Genomic DNA, 24,947 nt, shown 5'->3' with positions numbered 1-24,947 from the left:
TGGTCAGGCTGGTCTTGAACTCCTGACCTCAAGTGATCTACCTGCTTCAGCCTCCCAAACTGCCACGATTATAGGCGTGAGTCACCGTGCCCAGCAGATTTTTTTTTTTCTTATAAATAAAATTCCACTGGTTATTCTGACCAGCTAGGGAGACAAGCAACCAATGTAAGTGATAGGCACAGCTCTACAGGTTACATTAGCTAAAACTCCAATAAACCTGGTAACATGATGGATAACAAAAAGTAGATTACTACTAGAACCAACCTATTCAAGCAGAGTTTTTTTAAAAGACAAGGAATTGTTGATCCCCAAGGTCATTTCAGACAGTTACATTTCATGGGTTACAGAAACCTTTCTCTGGCAGCATGCTAGGCTTTCAAATGTGCTCATCTCCCATAATGAAGGCTGTTTTTTTTTAAGAAATCAATTTTACATTGCCAAATTGATTCCCCTAATAAACAACAGTATCCCAAATATGAGAATCCTGGAGTTTTGTTAAGGTTGCTTCTCATTGATCAGATCCATTGGCCCACTGCTCTGAAAGCATCTCTCTTCTATCTCAAGAGTGGAAGTCACCTTTAGAATACAGGATCCAACTCTAGTGAACCTCACCTGGTTCATTCATTTAAAAGGGCCCTTCTGCCCCTTCTCTGACTGTCCATGTTCCGTGGAGGCATGACAAGTCCACAGTGAGGGAGAGAATTCAGTCCTTTCCCTTTCATTGGAGGAGATGGGTGACATTTCTGGCCGAACGTAATAGAAACAACATCATCTGGGCAAGACTTTGTTGCCTGGCTAAATATTTTGGAATTTATTGGCAAATCTGAAGGAAATCAGCAGCCACATTTCACCACACATATCACTTTTAATCATAAATTATTTGCTGCTCATTTAACTGAATGTTCCACTAGAGTCTTAGCAACAGTAAATGTAGAAGATAAAAATGATAAAACTCTAAATAAGCCACAGTGGGATGGAAAAGAGAGGAAAAGGTTTAGTATTTTATTTGTTATAGAGTAGTCTACCTAGGCACTTAGTTGTCTATACAGAAAAATTGCGTATTTAAGGACCATGGTACATAGGTGATAGCCTTAATTTTCAAGCTAAGTTTACAATGAACACGAATGTAACAGTGTTCATCTCTTAAACCACACACATTGGATATGATATCAAAACTACATCAAAAGAATGGGGGGGCATGACAATGTTATATATGGTATATAGACAGATACAATACATACATATATACACACATATATAAATGACATTTTTAACCCCAGACCGAAGATAATCCAGCTGCCATTTGTATAGCTATCTGTGATATGTTAAATGACCATTTCTCTAGCCTTAGCACTGAATACAATTGACCTATATCCCCTAAACATGAACTACTGAGAGAACCTGGAGGGGAGTGGGAGGAACAGCCCAGAATTCAAAACGCATTCCAAGGAAGACAAAGAGTAGGAAGATTGCTAACCATTATATTTATAGAAGAATGATGTTTTCCAGCCAAGCCTGCTCTTCAAGATCAACTTCAAGAGAATGGGCCCATAATAATAACCAAACTGCCAGATACGCAGGGCCACACTCTCCAGAGTCCAACCAGCCTGCAGCACTAATTATTGCTCAAGGAAGGGGAAGGTTGGTAGACGAATGGTCCCACGCTGAGATGTTTAAGAGAAGCCTCCCAATGACCGAATCTAGGAACATGACTCAATCAAGAGAGGAAGGTGGGGAGGACAGGAAGGAAGAGGAGAGGCAGAGGGAAGGATGAGAGGGAGGAGAAAGAGAAAAGAGAAAGCAGACAAGGAGTAGCCAGAAGAATGATCTCATCCTATAAAAAGTATGCAAGAAAATAAAATGCATTACATATAATATGTTTACAGACTACAATTTTTAATCCTGAAACTTGCAAAAACTGTCATCTGAATAGTGGTGAATGAGGCCTAAAAAACATAATATAGGGAAATTCGTATTTGTTGGGTGCTTTCTGTGTACCATGTGCTGGATGCAAGAGAGTCAACAATGGGCATTATGCTCAAGGAGGTAAGAGTTTAGATGACTAAAATACCAGGAGTAACACAATGCTATCCATCAGTAAGGATATAATGGGAACCCAGAGAAGCACCAAGAAAGAGCATCCAATACAACCTCATTGAAGACAAGGTGGTAACAGGAGAGACGTGTAAGTGAGATTTCATGCAAGTTGACATTCCAACGGAGGTAATAAGGACTTAATATTTGTTAGAATGCAATTCTTAGTTATTTGACAATGTTAAATCAAAATAAGTAAACACTAATAAGTAAAAGTTTATATAATTTATCCAAAACAAATTTTAAGGTAACTGGAACCTAAAATTAGAAAGAGGAAAAACTGGAAGGAAAAAAAAAAAAAAAAAAAAACCCTGTAGATGACACTTCTGCCCTTCCACAGCTCTAAGTTCTCTGTTCACTCCATGGCTGGTTTGGAAGTTTTTATGGCTTTTGCTTACAAATTAGAGAAATTTGCAGTATAAGACAAAAGAACTATAAAAATCTAAACTGCCTTCTCTGTACAACAAATACCAAACTGACTCAATCAAGTCATTTAATTTCAGAGATACACAGAAATCACCTACACAAATTAAATTATTATAAAGACTTTGATGGAATCTTGTCAACAGAAATTGTTGCCATTTTTGTTTTTTGTTTTTGGGACGGAGTCTCGCTCTATGGCCCAGGCTGGAGTACAGTGGTGCAATCTCGGCTCACTGCAAGCTCCGCCTCCTGGGTTCACACCATTCTCCTGCCTCAGCCTCCTTAGTAGCTGGGACTACAGGTGCCCGCCACCGCGCCTGGCTAATTTTTGCATTTTTAGTAGAAACGGGGTTTCACGTGTTAGCCAGGATGGTCTCGATCTCCTGACCTCGTGATCCACCAGCGTCGGCCTCCCGAAGTGCTGGGATTACAGGCGTGAGCCACCGCGCCCGGCCTAATTGTTGCCATTTTTAAAAGACATACTCGTTACCCAGAGCCCTGGCCATCACTACCAGGACCCAAGGATGCTCTCCACCCAGGCGATGGCAGAGGGGCTGGCATTCTTCCTCTGTAATTGCCCTTGTATAGTTTATTCCTGTGTCCTGGGAGTAAAGAGACCATCAGTGATTTGTTCCTTTAACATCTCATACTCTACAAACAACAACTGCAAAAGCAAAACAAAACAAAAAAGATTTTACTCAAACTGCCATTCTCAATGTCTGCCAGTGAGCATAGCTTAATCTGGTTTGCAAGGAAACCAAAAATGCCTTTATAAAGCATCATGATGTAAATGTACTCACATTTTCCTTGGCGAAGCAAGTGAAAACTATCGACCAACCAAAACAGGAATTTTTCTACTAGGGATTACCTACCACATCCATTACAAACAAATAGTCATATTTCAAAATTTCAATGGCTTATCTATCCCCTTTTAAGTTCTGTTCCCAACTTAGTCCAACAAGAATACTTCTCAAATATAATCAAGCCAAGGGGAATATGAAAGCAATGAAAATATGTTTAATCGTGATATGCAAGCAACCACTTCAAAACTCAAGACTATTACAAACGTTGCATGTTATTTGAACTATCAGGACTATCTATTGAGCAAAAACACACTCAAAACAAAACCTCACCTTTATTTCCAAATAAAAACAAATTAACTGCCATGCTCAGTATTAAGCTACAACTTTATAATCATGGTAAATATCTGATCAGTTATATAAAAATAAAATGAAACAAAACAAAAAACAAAAAAAAAACAACCTAGAAAAGTAAAGAACCTCACACACCAGTCAGTTCCTATCTGAGCAGCCAGCAGAGGGCGCACATGCCCCAACAAGAGCCGGCTATGGCCTGGCACTCCCCAAACTTATTTAGTACTAAGTCTCACCAAATCTGTACGGGGGAGGAGGGGTACAGTTGGCCAGTCAGTGGCATTGATAAAACTAATGTGCTCAATTTAGGATCAGTAAGAAATATACACAAGTACACTTTAGTATTAAATACTGACTTTAACAGAGGTTTCTTAGCTGCTCCATGGAAAGTTGTTCATTAAAAAGATTTGTACAGAAGTGAGCTTCTGTCAGTTTTCAAGGTCACAGTAGTTTTTATTGCCCCATCTGACCTATATGAGGACTTATTTGTAATGCATGAATTTATGGAAGTAAATTAAATATTAAATTTCTAACATAACACATATTTTTGTGAGTATACTGAATTAGCAAAGTCTCTTTTAGTGTGTGTATATTTCTGTGTGTCTTATAGAAATCTAGGAATTAACTTTTGTAACCCTAGAGCAATCAAATATGTAGCATTTAATGGATAAATTGAGATATGTAAGTTCCTTATTTTCCCACTGGTTTGTGTTTGATTGATTACTTGCAAATTGTCTATTCTGTGTCTCTATATCACAGTATTTGCTTTGGGGTTACAGTAGTTATACCAGAAGAGTACCCCACAGCTATGTATGTGCACATACATACAGGTAGGGCACTGTTTATTGTTTTAAAGAAGTTTTCCTGTAAATGCAAAAGTCTCAAATTGTTCCTACTACTTTCTAAGCTTGTTGAAACAATAGCACAAATTGAAAAAAAATAGTTCATAAAAGCACCAAATTAAAATGAACAACAAAGACTGTATTATTTACTTTTATAGATAACAATTAAATAATCCACAACATATTCGATCTCTAATTTCAAATAGGTTAGAATGAATGGAAGGCCTGCCCCTAAGTTTTAAGCTAGAAAGCCTGATAGGATAATTAGCTGCCACTGTCCCTCTACCTAAATGATCTTAGCCAAAAAGCTTGATCTTAGCCAAAAAGCTAAGAAGCAATTCCTAAATGATTATTTCAACCTCACCTCTCTATTCACCAAACAAAAACAAAAAAGCCAAGTAACATATCTATCTATCTATCTATCTATCTATCTATCTATCTATCTATCTATCTATCTGTATTTTAGCATTCTTCATAAACTTGAGAGAACTTAATTTATAGACTCTGAAACCCAGGTGGCCTATGTTACACATAGGTCACAATAAATAATATGCCTCCTTTGGCCAATGTGGCTAACACCATTTCTGCCTAAGCTCTCAGTTCTGAAATGTTTGCACAATCTGTTAAGTCCAGGGAAATTTAAATGATTTTGACATGCAGCCTGCTAAGGCCAGTGACGGGGATAATGCCTCTTTACGTGGGTAAAATTTTGTGGCATATAGGTCACTCTCTTAAGGGGAATCAACTGTGTGTCTCTTCTTTGCATTTCCACCACAATCCTTCATCTTGCAGCCTGGAGCTGAGAGTGAAATGCAAGAAAGGAGCCGAGTGCTCAAAGCAAAAATCTGCTTCCAGGACAATCCATTATATCTGACAAGTTAAATGTTCCATGGTAGGCCATATGGCATCAGAGCAGGCCCGACGATGGAAGAGGGGAACTCAGCAAATGCATCACAATTAAGGAGTTTGGCTACAGACTTTACTTTGAATTACTTATTTTGTTATATCAAAGTTTAAATGCAGTCCCCCACATTTTCAACTGAATTCCTTTGATGAGACCATTTTTCAAGAATCATCACAAATTCTTTTCTCATCCCATTACTATGGGCCCTTAAATCTATCTATAGGTGAAGGTAGACATGGCCATTTTTACCAAATGGAGTTTCAAAGAAGAGGACCTGTAGCTGCATTTTTAAAATGTCTTCAAGACAAATACTATGTAAGCCCTATCTGCTCACTAGATTAGGAAATGTAAATGAAAGTGATCATTGGATTGGGGCATTTAAATGAAACTGATAAAACATTAAGTGAAACCAGTTTTCAATATTAAGTCTAAAAAATCTTAAAAGAACTGACATATTCCTGTTTCTTCTGTGGTTTACTTATTATCTATCAAATGAATGAATGGGCTGGACTGACTCTGTTGAATTTATCTCCTCCTAGCATGTCACCAAAAAGGAACTCTGTACATCCTGCTAATACCATGTCCCAGAGACAAGTTTTATAAGCTCCCTAAGACACTCTGATGATTAAAACTAAGTTGCCTAAAATAGTATTTGTCATTAGGGACAATGTAATGTAAAGATTGGTACTGAATCAAGATATGCATTTATTGCATTAAGGCAAGGGAAGATAAAATTGATAAAATCATTGAAATAGTTAATAGTATGCTACAGCATGTTACCCTTTTTTTAAATTAAAAACAAATGTTTTTATTTCTCTCAAAGAATTCTCAGGGGAGATCTGTACCTATAATAAAAACTGAAACAGCTTTCAGTAGAAGTATCCAAACTCATCTGCTCCAATGGTAATTTTATCAACTCCTTTACTTCCTGAGGATGATTTTCTTGAGCAAATTTTGTGTGTGTGTGTGCGTGTGTGTGTGTGTGTGTGTGTGTAGTAATAGGGAGATTCTAAACAATAATGATTATCGTTAAGGAATTCACACTGGTTTGCAAACATGAAATTCATAATGATTAAGAGAAACATGCACGCATTTTTCCAAAAGAGAAAATGTTAAGACTCATTTCCCTAAACTATTTTCACTCTCTATTTCTCCAGAGGGTCACTATTTCCCTCAAATGCACCCGCTCCTGCCTTAATTAAGGATAACATTGTTTCAATGAGCCTGTATATACTTTACAAGAATGAGTCATTTTGCTTTATGTTGAAACTTATGAACACATTTTTTTCTGGTGGTCTTAAAGTTATCATTTGTTAATAATCCAATGTAATGTTATATTTGCATCTCCCTTATTTTTAAATATGAGATGATTTACTGAATTATAAAAGATGGTATGTGGGATATGAATTGGTCGTTTGCATCCTGTATTAACAATCAATTGTTAAGAACTGTTATGATGCCTTATATTTTATTAAGAGCTTTTCAACATACATGCTCAAATGAGCTTCCTCATAATCCTGTTAGGTAGATATAACAATTATCATTTATACTTTCATTCTGGATGTGAGAAAAAAGGGATAGTTGGTGGTTAATGTATTTGCCTTAGAGTACACAGCTATGAAAGAGAAGAGTTCCATCTTTTGCCCAGGCCTACCTAAATGTCAGCATTATATTTTATCATGCCATACGTGAGGAAGCAGGGCCATTAAAAAGATGCAGTTTTACTTACATGTAAGTTCATAGATTATGCATTTTTACTTTTTATCCAAGAAAAGTAGTCAAATGTTTTGGTGTGTGTTAGTGCCCAGGTTGAAAAAGGACACACCTGGCACATAATTACACTTGCCCACACACACACAAACATACGTACAGGTTTATAAAATGTAGCCACATACACCTCAGCACCAACAGAGTGCATTGGGCCATTGTGTACTGTAGATCCTATTTCTGTGTATCCAGGTCCACACTTTTATTACTAATTAAAATGTCCAGATGGTAAAATAACACCTGATCCGAGGGGCTTTTAAGTACAGTAATTGTCAATGCTCAACTCCTACCTTGTTAACAAACTGGAAAATTTGGCCTACACTGAGTTTTACACATACTGTTTCCAAACCAGCAGTAAAATGTAGTTAAAACTTTAATAATGTGGACAGAAAATGCCTAAACTCTTTAGCAAGAAAAAAAAAAAAAGTAAGATCTGACATTCAAATCATTACCACGGTGAGAAAGTTTATGGAATCCAACAGAAGGAATGTCATATCATAGCAATACAACTGGGTTAGTAGAGGGTAAGAATGATGTTAGAGCTATTCAACATCCAACCATTTCATGAGGCCCCTTCTTTACGTCTTTTGTTTTGCAGATTCACTAAATGATAAACAATTCTTAAAATATATTTTGTCTTGTCAAGTGTTTTTTCATTTTAATATATGGATACAGATCTTAATCGTAAAGCAAAACCTTTATTATCTTATAGAGTTTTTAAAGATGTAGATTCCAGAGTGACCCCTGAAATTCAAGTTAGGCAGTGGCTCATGAGTAATATACTTAGGGAAATCACAAATGCTTTAAAAATGTTTAAGCAGTTACTTCCTAATCCTAAGTGGATTCTTTTTTCTCAAGCAAACATTTTTGCAAATATTTAGGTTGCTTTGATACGCAAATGTTCTCCCAAACATTTCTACCAGCCAGCCACTGAAATCTCTCCACAGACCCCAACCAATGGGAAAGTTTGCAAGGGAAATATGAGAAGCGACTGAACGGGAATACTGGCAGGAACACTGGCTTCGCTGCCCACAAACAAATGTTGATTTTGTTGCAACACCTGAAACACAACCTCTGGGTGTCTTAGTGGAACCCCTCCTTTAAAATTATCAGTCATGGGGTTGTAATTCTCATTGACTGAAGCAGTATCTTCTAGGGAAGGTAAAACTGATCACCCACAGGATTCCTATTTCAGAGTTCAATAACTCCAGTAAATGTAGTTTGCTGCTGGACAGTGAAAATCCCATCACTTTAAGAAGAAAATGCCCACAAGAATTAACATGTGCAAAACAGGAAATGGAAAAAGCAACAAACAATGCCATGACAAAGGTCCCAAAAAGCCTTACAGGTACAATAAAGGACAACACTTTCAAAAATGTTCCCCTAAAGGAATACGCCAGTGCAGAAGATGTCTCTAAAGTCATCTTTATCATCAGCTCAAGAAATAATTCAAGAAAATGAAGGTTTTCTAGAAATAAAAACAAGAAGGTGGCACATTCAAAACTAACTTGTCAACACAGCATGATTGCAATTATTATGTGTAAAAACGATCTCCAATATTCCCTTTCCCTTTCACACACTACTCCAAAAACATCTTCTAAACCTGCTTTTGGAAATAATGGGATTCCTTGATCACAGGACAACGAATCACCCTGAAGTTTTTCTCCAGTTTACTCCGTCACATAAGCCACCAGAGGCTAACCACACTGACAATAAAAGCAAGTCCCAGGATTCTGGTGGCTAATACCACGCCAGGCATTTAGTGGGAGGAGAAAACTAACAGTGAATTTATCAAAGTGGAACATTCAGCATTATAAAATTACAAGGATCTGCTTCTCGGCGACTAACCTGCTTTTTCACTTCTGCCATCACTTCCTCATTTACACATATTAGAAGTTGGTCAAAGATTTCATCAGATGTGGTTTTGACAATAACAGCAAAGTGCCTAAAGCCACAGATTTTAAATGAGCCCCAAATTCAGATTTGGGGGGAAAAAGAACCAATCACAGCAGGAAGCGCTTTAAAAGAGAAAAAAAAAAAAAAGAGACATTATCTTGAGCAGTTATTCTGCACTTAGTTGTACTGTGTGAAAAGAAAATAAAAAAGCTCTATAAAATGTCAGAATTAACCTATCGTTTCAGATTGCTTACAGGTGAAATTCTACCATCTGGATGGGCAGTTTGCCCACACAGAAAAAAGAAATAAACTAAAAGGAAAAAAAAAGTAAAACCCTCTTTTGCCTGCTATTTTACCACAATAGATTTTATAGGAGAGAGGACAGAGCCACCATAATTTTCAGACATGGACACACACACATTTACACACATGCCTGTGTACACACACACACATGTTCATGTAGAAACTGTGACAAAATAAAAGTTGGAAGAAGCAAGGGATTGAAATAAAATTCTGTTTCTTGGAGCTCCAAGAGTTTAATAAGGAGTGAAAACCTAGTCATTCTTAATCACATAAAAGGGAAAAGAGATTTATTTTAAATTTTTCATTACATAATTGATGATTCTTTCTGTTTTACCGAAATACTCTAAAAAATAAGGCCCCAATATCAAAGTTTCTCTCTTCCCTTGACAAGGCATATTTATAATCTTTCTTTATGCTGGGCTAGCAACTTTGGGAATTACAATTTAACTTTAAATAAACAGGAAACTGCATCTTAGGAACTCCCAGAAGTCATTTTATTCATCTGAGAGTGAAAATGCCTATAAACGTTATAATTTGTAAAGAAATACACTTCTATTTTCCCTTTTTCTTAATCATTATACAAACCTTTTATTAAAACACCTGCCTCAGCAAAAAGACCCGTTTTAATAATCATCATTTTTTAACCTAAATATCAAATAGAAAATGAAGTCAGAACTCTGTTTAAGTTTTTCTTTCTAACCTTGAGGGCCAGATAGAACTTTCAGTTTAACTTCAGGCTTGTCTGTCAAACATGGTACCAGGTTGGTATCAAGTGTTTATCTGCCAACCTAAAGTTCCACATTTTGAAAGCAACACACAGATGCTTTCATAAATTAATAGCTCTCTGTGTGAAATATTTGTCGATATCTCTGGTGTGGGGATTCTGGGTTTCCATTTTGATTGTAGAGTGTCTCCTAAAATTACATTTGAAGAACAACACTAAACCAGAAGTGTTGAGTGAGAGAATTATGGGCACATTCTCAAACTCTGACACTAAACCACAAAGGGAATAGATTAAAAAGAAAAAGCACACACACACACACAAAAACCCACTATCATCAAAAAAAAAAAAAAAAAAAAAAAAAAAACCCACCCTGAATAGAGAAATCGAATACTTGCTTTTCTTTCGACCTTATGGGTAGCACGCCGAGGGAGGCACCAGAAGATCTAAGCCCAAATACGTGACGAACAGTCGCCAAAAAGCATGTGGATGAATAAACTGTTGTGGCGTGAATCTGCCAGCCAGAGGACAGAACACAACATGCTGGGGCTTGGCTGTCCTAACATGTTTTACTATGTACATTTAAATAGTCTTGAAAGGGAAAAGGAAAGAAGGGAAAAGGTGGAGGGTTTGGGGTTTTTTTAAATATTAAAAAAAAAGTTTGCCAGAAATTCTCATACTTGGGTCACAAATAAAAGTACTTTCCTATTATTAAAAAAAAAAAAGAGAGAATCTAGTTCTTAGGCTAACACTCATCACATGTTTCCTATGATGGAAATTTAGGGGGGTGGTTTAAAGAGTTAAAGACTCCCTACCATTAATTTGCATCTGGTGCTTTTAGTGTGTGTGTGTGTTTTTTTCTTCCCTGAAAAGTTGGCAGAGCCGCCGATTTTCCATAATGCAAGCATTTGGGAATTGTGAGCGGAATGAAACCGATCCAATCTCCTGACTGCGACATGAATTTTCATTAATTACAACCTTGTCAGCAAAAGCATTATCAAAGCTGAATATGAAAATGCTAATGAGTCCTCATTTGCATATTTTTCTTTGTTGGAATGTCATTAATTATTACATTTTATGATGATGAATGCAGCTGTCGAAGCTCTCCGATGCATAATTAGCCATCAGAATGCCAGGAGCCGATCAGCATTTTTGGGTGAAAAAAAACAAATTTCACTTCCACTCTCCCCCATCCCAACACCACCAAACACACACACGCGCGCGCGCGCGCGCGCACACACACACGCACAGACTCAGAGCCCTGATGATGACAGTCCTGAGGCCGGACTTCGGGGGAAGGTGAAAAGGGCTAGGTTAAAGCAAATTTATTTTTGCCTTAAAATTATTTTGTTTTTAGCCGATAACGGTCTTATACAATAGAAGCAGTTCTTAATAAAAAAAAAATCATTATTCCAGCTTAATTAATGCCACGCTTAATTATAACACCATGATGTCAGCGGTTTTAATTAAGTATTGGCTCCGTTACAAAAAAAACTCCTCACTGCAGTAAGAGTCACAATACACAGAGTTGTGCAAATCATTTCTGTGATATTTTGGTCTTCCGTGGTTCACGAACTATTCAGATATTAACAGGCAGCATTAAAACTCCACGCACACACGCGTGCGCAGGAGAGGCACGCGCGCGCACACACACACACAAACAAAATCAAGCAAAGGGGAAAAACTGTACTTTCCTACTACATTACTTGGATAGACTTTAGAGCTTACCTACTTGACCACTTTTTTGAGCTAAAGTGTAAGTGAAGATGACAAAACATAGCTCATCCTCTCTCAGCCTCTGGGAACGGTGTTTATAAGTAAAAAAAGAAAAACAACACAGAGCAGATGGGACCATTACACATGACCAAACCAATCAATCACAGATGAAGGGCCCAGGTGCAGCGCAGCCGTGCAACAACGCACCATTTCACAGTCTGTCAGACACACACACACAGTCGTCCATGAGTGACCCTCCTCAGCTCCCCCCGGACCTCATCTGGGGCACTGCGCCCCTCTCGCCTGCCTACACTCCAACTGACGTCTTCATAATCGCCCTGTCTTTCTATCTGCTTTGGCTCCTGTAAAGAGAGGAGGATGGAAGGGGTGGTGACTGGGGGGAAGGGGGGATGGGAGGGGAGATGAGGACAAGGGCTCACATCATTGTCACTTATGAGGAGTCCAGTCTTCCTCCTTCTGCCATCCCCATGGCCCCTCCCTCCCTAACCACCATCAGAATCGCTTCTCTAACCATCATTACGCTCATTAATTTTTAAGGGTGACTGCTTGGCTGCGGCACCCCAACTGTCTGCCATTAGAAATAGAAATTTTGTTTGTGAGTTTCTTGCCTGTGAGGAAAAAAAGATGTGTGTCACTCGACAAAGTCATGATTAGATGGAAATGTTAGAAATTAATTAATTGGAAGTGGGTACGAAGACTTTCCTTAGCCCCCTCCAAATTAGTTAAAATGAGACTCTAGTTACCCAGAAGCTTCCAAGGAACCAGCTCTGTCTCAAGATTTTGTGTCTTAAATAAATTCCACAGCCTTTGGCATCCTATATCACAAACTCATCCAGGAATCACTGAACCCAAATGAAACTGTACGTTTGCAAGGGTCACAAGCTTACACTGGCAACATAACTGAAACACCAACTTAAACACAAAGTTAGGGACAGGCTTCCTGCTTTAAACTCAGAATTCCTAACTCACAGCCTAACTTTCTATGGCTTTCAGCTTTCCTTTCTTTAAAACAAAACAAACACAAAGCACAAAAATACCAAACAACAACTGATGGGGGGAGCGGAGAAAGACAGTAACCAATAGAATCAGAGTGACAATACACAGCACTGAGGCCCACCTACTCCATTTGAAAAAAAAACCTCATCACACCACATCAGAAAAAAATAAATTGGTTGTATTGATCCAATGAATTATTTAATCATGTCTTCTTTCTTAAGTCTAGGTAATTTATAACAGTTTTTGAGATCTTTTGATACAGTATAAATATTATAAAATGATCAGCTCTATGTACTCAAAATACTGAAAATGGACACTTTCCGCAGCTTTAGGAGATGCCTGCTCATTCGAAGAGTGATTGAATGCTCTCGACAATTTAGAATTTATTTTGCCTATTTGGAGATGAGAAGGAGGTTAGGAAAGCACTCAAACCCTCCAAAGAACAACTATATGGCCACAAAATAGCTTAAAGGATTTATGTCCCAAAATGCTCATGACATTTTAGGCATTACTGAAAATTTACACTAAGAACAACAAAAAGTTTAATCAAAATAGACCACACAATCCAGCCACTTTAAGGATTAAGTCAAGTTGTCATTTATGTGAGGCTTCATGTAATGGTAGAAAAATTGAAATAGAGTACAGGCTGTTGGGTGAGAAAGTGTCCTACCTAAAATCTGCATGCCATTCCATTTACAGGCAAAGGCAATTTTACAGAACACTAGGCAGATTGGATTCGTCGAAATGAAAGCTTTGTCTCTTAGCCTGGGCCCTACCATCAATTCAAACATGTTCTCAAAATGGTTTGATGATGCACTTGTTTTTGGCTTTTTTTTTCTTTTGAGGATTCAGGATGCTTCCCCCATCTCTTCACCAATGAATTTGTCCTTTGGAAACTTCTAAGTATTGAATGAATCTTTCCGTTCCCCAGTGGATCCTATAATTTTTATGCTTAGTCCTTGTTAGCAAGGAACCTCATATCTGAAGTCAAGAAAAAAAAAAAAAAAAAAAAAACCAGAAAACATATCAACGTCTTCCATAGCTATGTAGGAAAGGATCACCTTGTGTTCTGAATGTGTATATCTTTTCCTCAAGAAACAGACTCTACACATTTGCATTAATAAATTTCTATTTTCAAGCTCAACAGAAATTGCAGTACAAAAAGCAGATGTGTACGTTGGGCTCTTTCAAATTAAATTTACAAAAGCAGAGCCTATTCTAGCTCAAGATCAAAGGAACTAAAACACGATCTCCTCCCCGTTCCAATATAATTACAGAGATTTCATTTCTTTTGTTACAATGAGCACAACAGGTAAATCTTAAACCTGAAGGATAATGATCAGGTGCTACAGCTCAGCTTTGCTGGGTTGCTGAATCGCTCTGCTCAGTGCCCCTGCTGTTTAAACTATCACTCTACAGGAAGATGGGAAATGCCTAGTGCTCTACTTTATTCTTGGAGATTTGTTTCCTTTTCCACATCAAGACTACACAGAATAGTTCTGAGATGAATACAACCCATTTTACAGCAGACTTTAAAGAAGGGACATGTCCATCCTAAAACACACACCAAGGAGAAAAAAAAAAAAAATATATATATATATATATACACACACACACACACACACATATATATACACACACACACACACACACATATTTTCGTACATATCTTTTATTGGTAGGCTACCTAAAAACCCTTTTGGAAGGATATGGGGTATAAATAATAAATAAGTGAGAACTGACATGATTGTGAAATGTCATATCCTGGCAGTCCTATAAAAGGACAAGACCCTAGGGAGGCAGAAGAAAGAGATGCAGCCACAGATCATCCAAAACTGAGGTTCGAAAGAAAATCTGTTCCACTTTGGAATGATTAGCATCATCTACTTCTTTGGGGAAGACAGGTAAAGAGAGAACCAAATTTAAGTCAATGCCCAAAAAAAGAGTGAACTTTGGGCAAGCACCCCCTCTAGGCTTAAACATCCTTGAGAGCAACTGCATTCTACATTTGTATTTCCATCTCCCTTTTAAAATTCTTGGTACCTCATTTCATCCTTTGCTGCCCATAGGCATCTGTTCCCCTCTAATTATTTGCCATTTAGAAAAACTCCACTTAAATTCCTTGTGCATCTGTCCCTTGCTTAGTGTATATTTGTGATGTTTAAATATGGTGCTTGATATTAGAGCAGCCTTGCATGTAAATATAAACACTTTTCTAACCCAGAAAAATATTTCAACACCCTCGCCCCTAAAGACAATACACAAAGTAAATTAAATACTACCAGTATTTTATAAAATAAATATGTACTTCTATATATATCATACTAACATACAAACATACACAAACACAGACACACAAAGACACACACACACACTCCTCAAAGCTTCTAGTGTGTCTACCAACCAGTGTCATTACAGTATAAGTTCCAGTAACAATGTTCTTTCCCGGAATACAGTCTTTTACTTTTAAGGAGCTAGGGTTTCCTAGCTGCTGAATTATTTTTTGGTCATAGATGAAATAAAACACTATTTTGCATAGAGCTATCATTTCAAGGATATCTACTCTTGAGAATATAAGGGGCAAAAAAAGCTTTAAAAACCACAGTTCAATAGCATCAAAAACCCCAAATCCAACAGGTTTAATTTTTTCCTATATCTCCTCTACACACCCTTCCTTCTCCTTGCCCATTCCTTCATTCTTCCAGCTTCTTTTCCCTTTTCCATACTCCCTTCCTTAAAGAAGAGGTACTGGATGAGGGGAAAACATTGGAGTGGGAACCTGGAAATGTGGCTTCTAAATTTCAGTTCTGCCAATACCTAGCTGTATGAATGTCTGTTTTCTCATCTGAATTAGAGTAAGTGATTCCTCAGCTCCCTTGAGAAATAGTTACTATTAACTATATTAATAATAAGAATAATGATTTTCCCCATGCCAAACACTTTGCAGTGTAGTGAGATGATTAGCAACATGGATCTGAAAGTCAAACCACCTGGGTTTGAATTCTAGCTCCATCCCTCATCCCTACTCCCAATGAACTGATAACCTTGGCAAGTTACTGAATATCTTGATGCCTCCATCTTCTCATCAATGAAATAGGACTAGGAATAACATCTACATCATGGTATTGTTGTGAGGAACAAATAAGTGAAGACACTGAATGCCCTCAGCATTTGTATTCATTCTTTCGCATCTGTCTCCATCCACAATGAAAGTTTGCAGAAAAGGGAGTATCTTATGTTCACCACTATATTCACATAACCTAAAATAGTACTTGCTATCTGTATGGAATTGGTAAATAAAAAACTGTTCAGTGAATGAATGAATACATGAACAGATCAAGAAACGTGTTTTGTTCATCATGAGAACCAATGATTCTAAGACTAAACTATTAAATACTTAACTAGATGTAATTTACATGGGATTTTGCACTACTTCTGTCTTCAGGAAACTGATAATTTATTATGTGAATGAAAAGTGCAAACAACTATAGTTATAAACATAGAGAAAAATCACATTAGAAGTACATAAAATAAATACTTTGCCAAGTCAGATGAAAGCCAACTCAACTCTGAGGGATGGAAAGTCGGTTCCTATTCCATGATTCCACCAAGAAAACTCTCTGAAAATGTCAACGGTGACCACTAACGTAGTTAAAGCTAACAGACACTGTTGAGTAGTCATCTTCCTTGATGACCAAAAAGACAAATCTATCCCCTGCTTCTTAAAAAACCATGCTTGGCATAGCTTCTACAACATCACATTTCCCTTCTCTCCCAGTCCCTGGCATGCTCTTTTGTTCTCAATTGAATGTCTTTAAATCTTGAAAATCCTTCAACTGCTAGGCCCAAGGTCCACCTGTTACTCAAGACTCCATAAGCAATCTCATACCATCAACTGACATCTCTACAAACAGCTCTTCAACTGCAGACTCTCCAATCAGACATCTCTGACCTGTATACCCTTAAATTCAGCTGTCTACTTGATCTCTTCACCTGACTGGTTAAAGGTACCTCAAAATTAACACCAAACTCATGATCTTCTCCTTTCAACCTAGACATTTTCTAACGTTCCTGGGTTTTACAGAAACTAAAGAAGAAATAAGATTATATTACATTTGTTAAGAATCTCCTATTTCTTAGCTCCCATGCTAGATGCGTACATCTTACTTAAGTTTCACTACTATGCTCTGAGATATCATTATCTTCATTTTTAAGAGTAGTAAAGCTCAGATAAACCACCTCCATTTCATCACAGAGCATGGATTTCAGACTACATAGCTCAAAATTAAGAGGATAAACAATATTTGGTGTCAAAAAACAATCTTAATCCCTTAAGTTGGAGCCTTATTGCCTTGAAGGGGTTGTTGCATAGTAAGCCTCCCGATTCATACTGGAGAGGGATTTTGGTGAACTGAACAGAGGTCTACTCAGGAGAAGGAGGAGAAGATAGACAACATCTTAATAGAGCAAAACAGACAATAAAAAAGAGAAAAGTTACAGAAAATAAATATAAGTATGGAAAAAACTGATTAAACAAAACTATAAAAACCGATAATATTAAATATATTTTGTCAATGAAAAGCTACAATGATGCAAATTTTTTAAATGCATAAATATATCCATAGCAAATATAGGAAACAAGAACCATCAAAGGCCCACAGACGGCATATACGTGAAATGAATCCTTAGCAGGGTTGTTGAAAGTGAAACAACTTCACCTAGTGGCACAATCTCTCTGGCCAGGGCCCTGGGCCATCCACACAACACCAGGACCAGAAATTTCATGGAATCTTCTCCTCCATTTTCCTGTGGGTCCCTGCAGAAGTTGCAAGTTCTGCCACGTTTTTGCCCAACATGAATGACTACACTTCACACCTGGCTTAGGACAAAACATGTTCCCTTCCCTCGTACTAGGTGAAATCAGACTCTGGGATTGCTCTCACTCAAGAAGAAACTTCCATCTCTTCCGTGAGAACTGTTAAAAAGCCCATTTGATCAGTTCATCAGTGAGTCCTCATCAATCCAGGTGACTTGCTCCCTACCTCCAAATCCTGAAGATTCCACTATTTAGGTCTTGACATGATCTATCAGAAACTATCACAGTGTGGCTTACTCAGCTACTCACAGACACGTAATGGTTGCCTGTCTCCCTGGAGTGACGACCTCTGTGATGGGAATTACTCTTTTGGCATATGGACGACTGGGGGTTACCAGACAGAAGAAACTAGACATGTTGACGTTAAATGTTACATGGTATATTTTTAAATATAATATTCATATTAGAACATTCATCTCTATGTATCCACAGCTTCAGACCTTTGATGTCTCCAGCTGTCAGGGAAAAATACTTTTCTAGCAGAGGAAAAAGGAGATGAGCACTCTTATCTCTATCAATCACAAACAGATCCCGTTGCATTTTCTGGCTCACTGGAGAGAATTTCTCCCTTCCAGTACTTGCCATGCCAAACTAACCACGATTTGTTACAGGAAAGGACCCTGAGTTGGCGGGGGAGGAAGCAGAATGGATAAAAGGCAGTTCACCTTTTAGCTTTCATCCAGAGGCCACAACCCTGGCGAAGTCAATCATTTCCAAGTTTTCCACCAGCAAACTGGAAGAGGCAGATTCTTAGCACACAAACAATTATATTTGGGCTCCCAATTTAAACATGACACTTGCAAGCCACACAAACCTCCAAAGCAGATGCCCTACTGAAGATACACGGGTGGCCCAAGATCACACAGCTACTGAGCAATGACATGAGGGAATCAAACCCTACTAGGACTCCAAATTCCCAGCTCTTCCCATGCCTACACTTACGAAGACAGAAGCAGAAAGCAGAAAAAAAAAAAAGAGTAGTGAGTGAAACAGAAGGCAAGTTAGACGTTTTTAACATTGTGGATGTTGAGGGAGACAGGTTTTAAAAGACAAAACGAAGAGGGCTAGAAAAAAATCATGGAATTTGCTGTGCCACTCTAGGAGATGCCAAACTGCCTTGGAAACTAAGTAGTTTTTTGGGAAAGTTGCTGGAATATATCATACTGAGGTATTGACATATAGGCCTGAAGTGGGTCCCAACTTTCACATCATCCCAGGAGATTTGAAGTAAGTGATCACATTTCATCGAGAAACCACACTTTGATAATCACTGCCAGAGAAGAGAGGATCCATTTGCACATTTTGAAGCAAAGGGAAAAGGAGTCAGGGGAAAGACAGATGATGAAAGAAAATAGAGTGATGAAAAGAAAGGTCCCCAGGAGACGCAAGTTAGAAGAAGCTGAAAGATGCAAATGCAAAAAAGGGTTGTCAACAGAATAAAAATGAAGCCCATTTTCTTCTAAGACGTGGGGGAAGAAGGAGCCAGTTGGAGTTTAGTTGCAGCTGTTCTAAGATCACCTACCTCAAATCAAGGAACACATCTGAGAAACCTGACATCTCTTCTAAATTTCTGGAACCCCTACATCCCTTTGATTTCACTTTCTTTCTTGCTTTTTTTCAGACGGAGTTTTGCTCTTGTCGCCAGGTTAGAGTGCAATGGCGCGATCTCCGCTCACTGCAACCTCCGCCTCCTGGGTTCAAGCGATACTCTTGCCTCAGGCTCCCAAGTAGTTGGGATTACAGGCGACTGCCACCACGCCCGGCTAATTTTTGTGTTTTTAGTAGAGACGGGGTTTCACCATGTTGGCCAAGCTGGTCTTGAACTCCTGACCTCAGGTGATCCGCCCGTCTCGGCCTCCCAAAATGCTGGGATTACAGATGTGAGCCACCACGGCTGGCCTCCACTTTCTTTATTTCTCTCCTTCTCTGAGGACTACCTGACCCATGTAAGGCCTTGTATTTCTGACTGAATGGTGAAGACTTGGAGCAAACAAGATGGCGGCAGGCGGTGATGAGAAAGAAAGATGACTTGGACCCAGGTCATCTCTCCGGCAGTCTACGGAGATACAGCATTAGTTTGCAGGTCCTGGTGGTATCTCTCAAGATCCAGTGTTTCTTCTATTTCAATAAATTTTACTGTGGCACAAACAGGGGCTTCAAAATCACTCAGGGAAAATGAGATAACTAAGGTCAGGGGGATCTTCCAAAGAAATGGCAACTAGAGCCAGGCAAGGTGGCTCACGCCTGTAATCCCAGCACTTTGGGAGGCCGAGGCGGGCGGATCACCTGAGGTCAGGAGTTCGAGACCAGCCTGGCCAACATGGTAAAACCCCGTCTCTACTAAAAATACAAAAATTAGCTGGGCCTGGTGGCACACGCCTGTAGTTCCAGCTACTTGGGTGGCTGAGGCAGCAGAATCACTTGAACCCAGGAGGCGGAGGCTGCAGTGAGCCAAGATCGCGCCACTGCATTCCAGCCTGAGCAACAGAGGGAGACTCCGTCTCAAAAATGAATAAATAAATATGATCATCTTCCTTTGCAGGTGAACTGAGATTTGTACTTATTCATCCTCTTCATGAGGTAAGGTAAGTAGCAGGGACGAAGGAGAAAACTGAGCCCCACTGAAGACTTACTACATTTCAAATCTTACACTGGGCGCTTTACCCTATACAACCTTGTGAGGTTGGCCTTGTTACCTTCATCCCACACATACAAAAAGGGAGACTGGGGAGTTTAAGTGCTTGAGCCAGGATGCAAACTCACATGTCAGTGAGTGTGGAAACAGGGTCTCCCAAAAAGTAAACAAACTAGATTAATCATCTGTCAGAGAAACCCACTCTTCAGGGTGAACCCGGGAGGCGGAGCTTGCAGTGAGCCAAGATCGCGCCACTGAACTCCAGCCTGGGCGCCGGAGCGAGACTCCGTCTCAGGAAAAAAAAAGAAAAGAAAGAAATGGCAACTAGAGAAGCAAGAGGACATAGGGAGCCACCAAAAGGTCGTGCAGGGATATCTCTGAAAGTCAACTCTGTGAAAGTAATAGCACAGTGCAATGGGAAATTTAGTTTTCGGCATTTAAAAATTATAATCTGGGCTGGGCGAGGTGGCTCACGCCTGTAATCCCAGCACTCTGGGAGGCCAACGTAGGTGAAACATTTGAAGTCAGGAGTTTGAGACCAGCCTCGTAAACATGACGAAACCCTGTCTCTACTAAAAAATACAAAAATTAGCTGGGCCTGGTGGCACACGCCTGTAGTTCCAGCTACTTGGGTGGCTGAGGCAGCAGAATCACTTGAACCCAGGAGGCGGAGGATGCAGTGAGCCAAGATCGCGCCACTGCATTCCAGCCTGAGCAACAGAGGGAGACTCCGTCTCAAAAATGAATAAATAAATATGATCATCTTCCTTTGCAGGTGAACTGAGATTTGTACTTATTCATCCTCTTCATGAGGTAAGGTAAGTAGCAGGGACGAAGGAGAAAACTGAGCCCCACTGAAGACTTACTACATTTCAAATCTTACACTGGGCGCTTTACCCTATACAACCTTGTGAGGTTGGCCTTGTTACCTTCATCCCACACATACAAAAAGGGAGACTGGGGAGTTTAAGTGCTTGAGCCAGGATGCAAACTCACATGTCAGTGAGTGTGGAAACAGGGTCTCCCAAAAAGTAAACAAACTAGATTAATCATCTGTCAGAGAAACCCACTCTTCTACTGGCCCCTCTTCACTGAACATACGTGCTACACTGATTCTACTTTAATTCTGATTATCTAAATTGCTTCTAAATGCTTTCCCACTATTTTGCTCATATTTGTGAAAGATTGTAAACTACTATGGGTGTAAACACTGACCTGAATTCCACAGAGGAGTCTAATTCCAGGCCAGCAGTGTACTTGGCAAATACAAGTCCTCACCAGATGTACATATTTCTATTAATAAAGCAACAGGTCTACACTCATCAGCCTCACTTATCACTTATTAAAAAATGATGATGAGAATATTTTCCCTTGATTTTGTGACCTGTAATCCTGCTTCTTGGAAGGTCTTTTTAGAAAGATTCTTGCTGTGGTTTAGCAGTGTGCTGAAATACATGTTTTTAAAAAAGAAAAGTAAAAAGTGCAGTAGTGAATTTGGTAGCCATAGCATCTCAATAACTTACATTTACATCTAATACTTCTAACCTGTCACATCTACCTGTGTTGTCCCCCAGGGAAATAAAGTCTGCTGGTTAAGAAAACACATTGCAGAGTCTGGCAGAACTGTGTGCTAAGCCCAAAACATACCAGGACCCAAGAGGTGGTCCTCTATCTGGATTCTTTTAACCTCTCTGTCCCTCCTACCTTCCTTATGGGTAAAATGCAGATAACAAATACTCCTCACAAAGAGTTGCTATTAGATCAAATTTGCAAATAGCAGCACAGTGTTTGGCACATAGGTAACTAGCAGCTACTGTCCCCAGATTCGAAATAATATCAATAAACATGTATGGGCTTTAGCAATAAACATTACAGACACCATTGGACAAAACTGACTATCACTATTTACAATTTAGCGTTAATGGATCACAGATTTACTTTGCTCTCATGTGGACAAGTAAGCTTTATATTTGTACCACAGATACAAAGACCAGACATTGATCTGGACTGTTTTGAAAATACATGCCTCTGGTGATATGGACTAAGAGACCAGAGAGCCAGGAGATTAAATGCCTGGCCAAATATACCCAACTGCGTGTGCTGTTGATGACAGCAATGTCTATGCAAGAGGCGGCACACGTTTTCAACTTTACATGTTTGCATTATGTTATGACGGCAACTATATCACATTAGTGGCTCCCCAGGCTTTTCACTTTTGCTATTCTATTTTAGTTCCAAGCAAGCCTCCTTGGTTTTATGATCTCTTCCCTCTGCACCTTTCTCCCTGCTTGTCCCTTATGTGCCCAATCATCCATGTGCACGACGCTGACAGAGTCATTTCCTCTTCAGCTGTTACCCTTGAGTAGTTTTCCAGTCCTTTGTAGGGTTAACACTTCAAGGCATAATTCCTACCCACTTGCAACTTTTATTCTAAAGGAAATAAAACAAATCAGCCTAAGACTGCCGAGTAAAATAATTTTTTCAAATGCTTGTCATACACAAAATAGTCTCATTCAATGGTCTTAATGTATAGAGCAAATAAATGGAAGCAAATCTTCTCCATTCACTATGCTCAACTATATTTCTCCTTTTGCTTCTATGCACTGACTTCCAGTATCCTCTTCTCTTTATTAATTCTGCCAAAAAAGTGTTCATTGTAATAAAAACTCCTTACTTACAATAATTCACCTTGAGTGACAAGCAAATGTCTACTTCAATCACTATGTAGAATTTTTTTGTTTGCTTGTTTGCATGATAAAATCTTGAGATTTTTCTGTTATTGTGATATTGTTCAAAACTTCAAAGAAGAATTCTGGTTCTGGTAATGTGTTTTCAAACAGGAATACAGGACATTCTGATCACCTCTCAAGTGTGTGTGTCTGTGTGTTAATTTTTGTAGGAACACAGTAGGTATATATGAGGTATATGAGGTATTTTCATATAGGTTTATAATGTGTAATCATATATGGGTAAATGGAGTACCCATCAACTCAAGCGTCTATCCTTTATGTTACAAACAATACAATTACACTCTTTCAGTTATTTTTAAATGTACAATTAAATTATTATTGCTTATAATCACCCTGTTGAGCCATCAAATACTAGATCTTATTCATTCTTCCAACTCTTTTTTGGTGGCCATTAAGGTCAAGTATTCTTATTTAACAAATAAACCTTCTACTCTTAAGTTCTACTGTGGTGAATTGAAATACTGATTGCATTAAACTGTAGTGCCTTCTCTCAAATGTGGTTTGCTTGCTTGCTTAACCCAATGCCTGATGCAATGTGAGTGAGAAATAAATATAAATTATAGGTAACCTTCAACTTTACCTGTAAATATGCTGAGTTAGGAATAAGTCTATCTGTAGTTATCAGCTGAGGACTGCAAATGATTGCAAAGTTATTTTTATTAAATAGTCTTAAATTTGGCTCCATTATATTGGCAAATGCTGAGTCTGTAACCATTTGGATTACACATACTTCTGGCCCATTTTCAAAACCACTAGCACCATGTTTACTGTTTGTCTCTTCCCCACTTGAATAAAAGCTCCACAAGGGCAGGCATTATTTTCTGCCTTGTTTCCTGATGCCAAGTGCCTGACATATAGTACTGAGTATATATTTGCAGAATGAATGATAAACACTGAACATGGCTTGTACAGTCCTTCATGAGCTGGCTCTCATGTTCATGTAGAGCCTACTCCTCATACCTTTCCTCTTCCAGTGATGGGAAGGAGATGCACAGTCCTCTCTCTACTTCTAGCCTTCTTTAGATCTGGCTGCCCATGACTCAAACACACCTCCATCCATTCCCATGTCAGCTCCCTTTGGCTGGCTGTTTTCCTGATCACTCAGATCTGAACTTAAATGTCAACTTCCCCGACTTTCTCTGTGCTATGTCCCTCCGTGTGACGAGCACCCACAGGACCCTGTATTTCTCTTGGCCTGTTTACTACATCCTACGTCTTACGGCAGACAAAACGCAACTTCAAGTATGTGGTGATAAGGGGTGTATCTCCAACACCAAGCCGTGCAAGTATGTGACACAAGTCTAATGTTCAATAAGCATCTGAGGAATAGACTTAATACTATCTATGAAAGAACCATAAGAAGCAGCTATCTACATCCAGAAAAACTGATAGTAATCAGTACACGATACAAGTCAAATTAGCTTACAAACAACATAACTTAAAATCCAATTATGCAATATGTTTTGAGTCTTTCCAAAAGTTAAGGATATTCTTGAACCATTAATAGTGGAATATGCCTTCAAATAAACCTTCACCAATCAAGATTCTGTATTAGAAAAAAGTTCCTGAGTAAAGAAATGGGTATTAACATCCAGAGAAATAATTTTACATGATTAATAATTTAACTACTTTATTCATTAAAATAAAACTGCTTTAATTCTCCATAAAGGTTACATTTTCAACTTCCCAAAAATTCTCAATAAAAGCAGGCTTTAATAATTTCAATGGTAAAATGGTATTCTACTATGACGTAAGAAAACAAGTAAATGAAATTTCTAAATTCCATACATTTTCTTTCTGTTTGGGCTACGTATTACAAGACGTAGAGGAGACATTAACTGATTGTCTC

The 24,947-nt window shown here is 38.6% G+C and overlaps 1 protein-coding gene across 6 annotated transcripts in view; it reads right to left on the bottom strand.

Moving 5' to 3' along the window:
* TCF4 (transcription factor 4) overlaps positions 1-24,947 on the bottom strand; it is a 479,608-nt gene that overhangs the window by 216,793 nt on the left and 237,868 nt on the right. Inside the window, exon 1 of one of the 6 annotated variants that reach the window (XM_011971726.1) lies at positions 10,503-10,813. The exons of the other annotated variants lie outside the window; for them this stretch is intronic. The gene's annotated coding sequence lies outside the window, so the exon portion shown is untranslated. Of the gene's footprint in view, positions 1-10,502; positions 10,814-24,947 lie in introns of those variants that run through there. 6 annotated transcript variants of the gene reach the window in all.

Source organism: Mandrillus leucophaeus, unplaced genomic scaffold (genome assembly GCF_000951045.1).
Source record: "Mandrillus leucophaeus isolate KB7577 unplaced genomic scaffold, Mleu.le_1.0 Scaffold124, whole genome shotgun sequence".
In the NCBI taxonomy this organism is placed as follows: domain Eukaryota; kingdom Metazoa; phylum Chordata; class Mammalia; order Primates; family Cercopithecidae; genus Mandrillus; species Mandrillus leucophaeus.
Note: the sequence above shows the minus strand (reverse complement) of the source record. Positions and strands in the feature narration are given on the sequence as shown.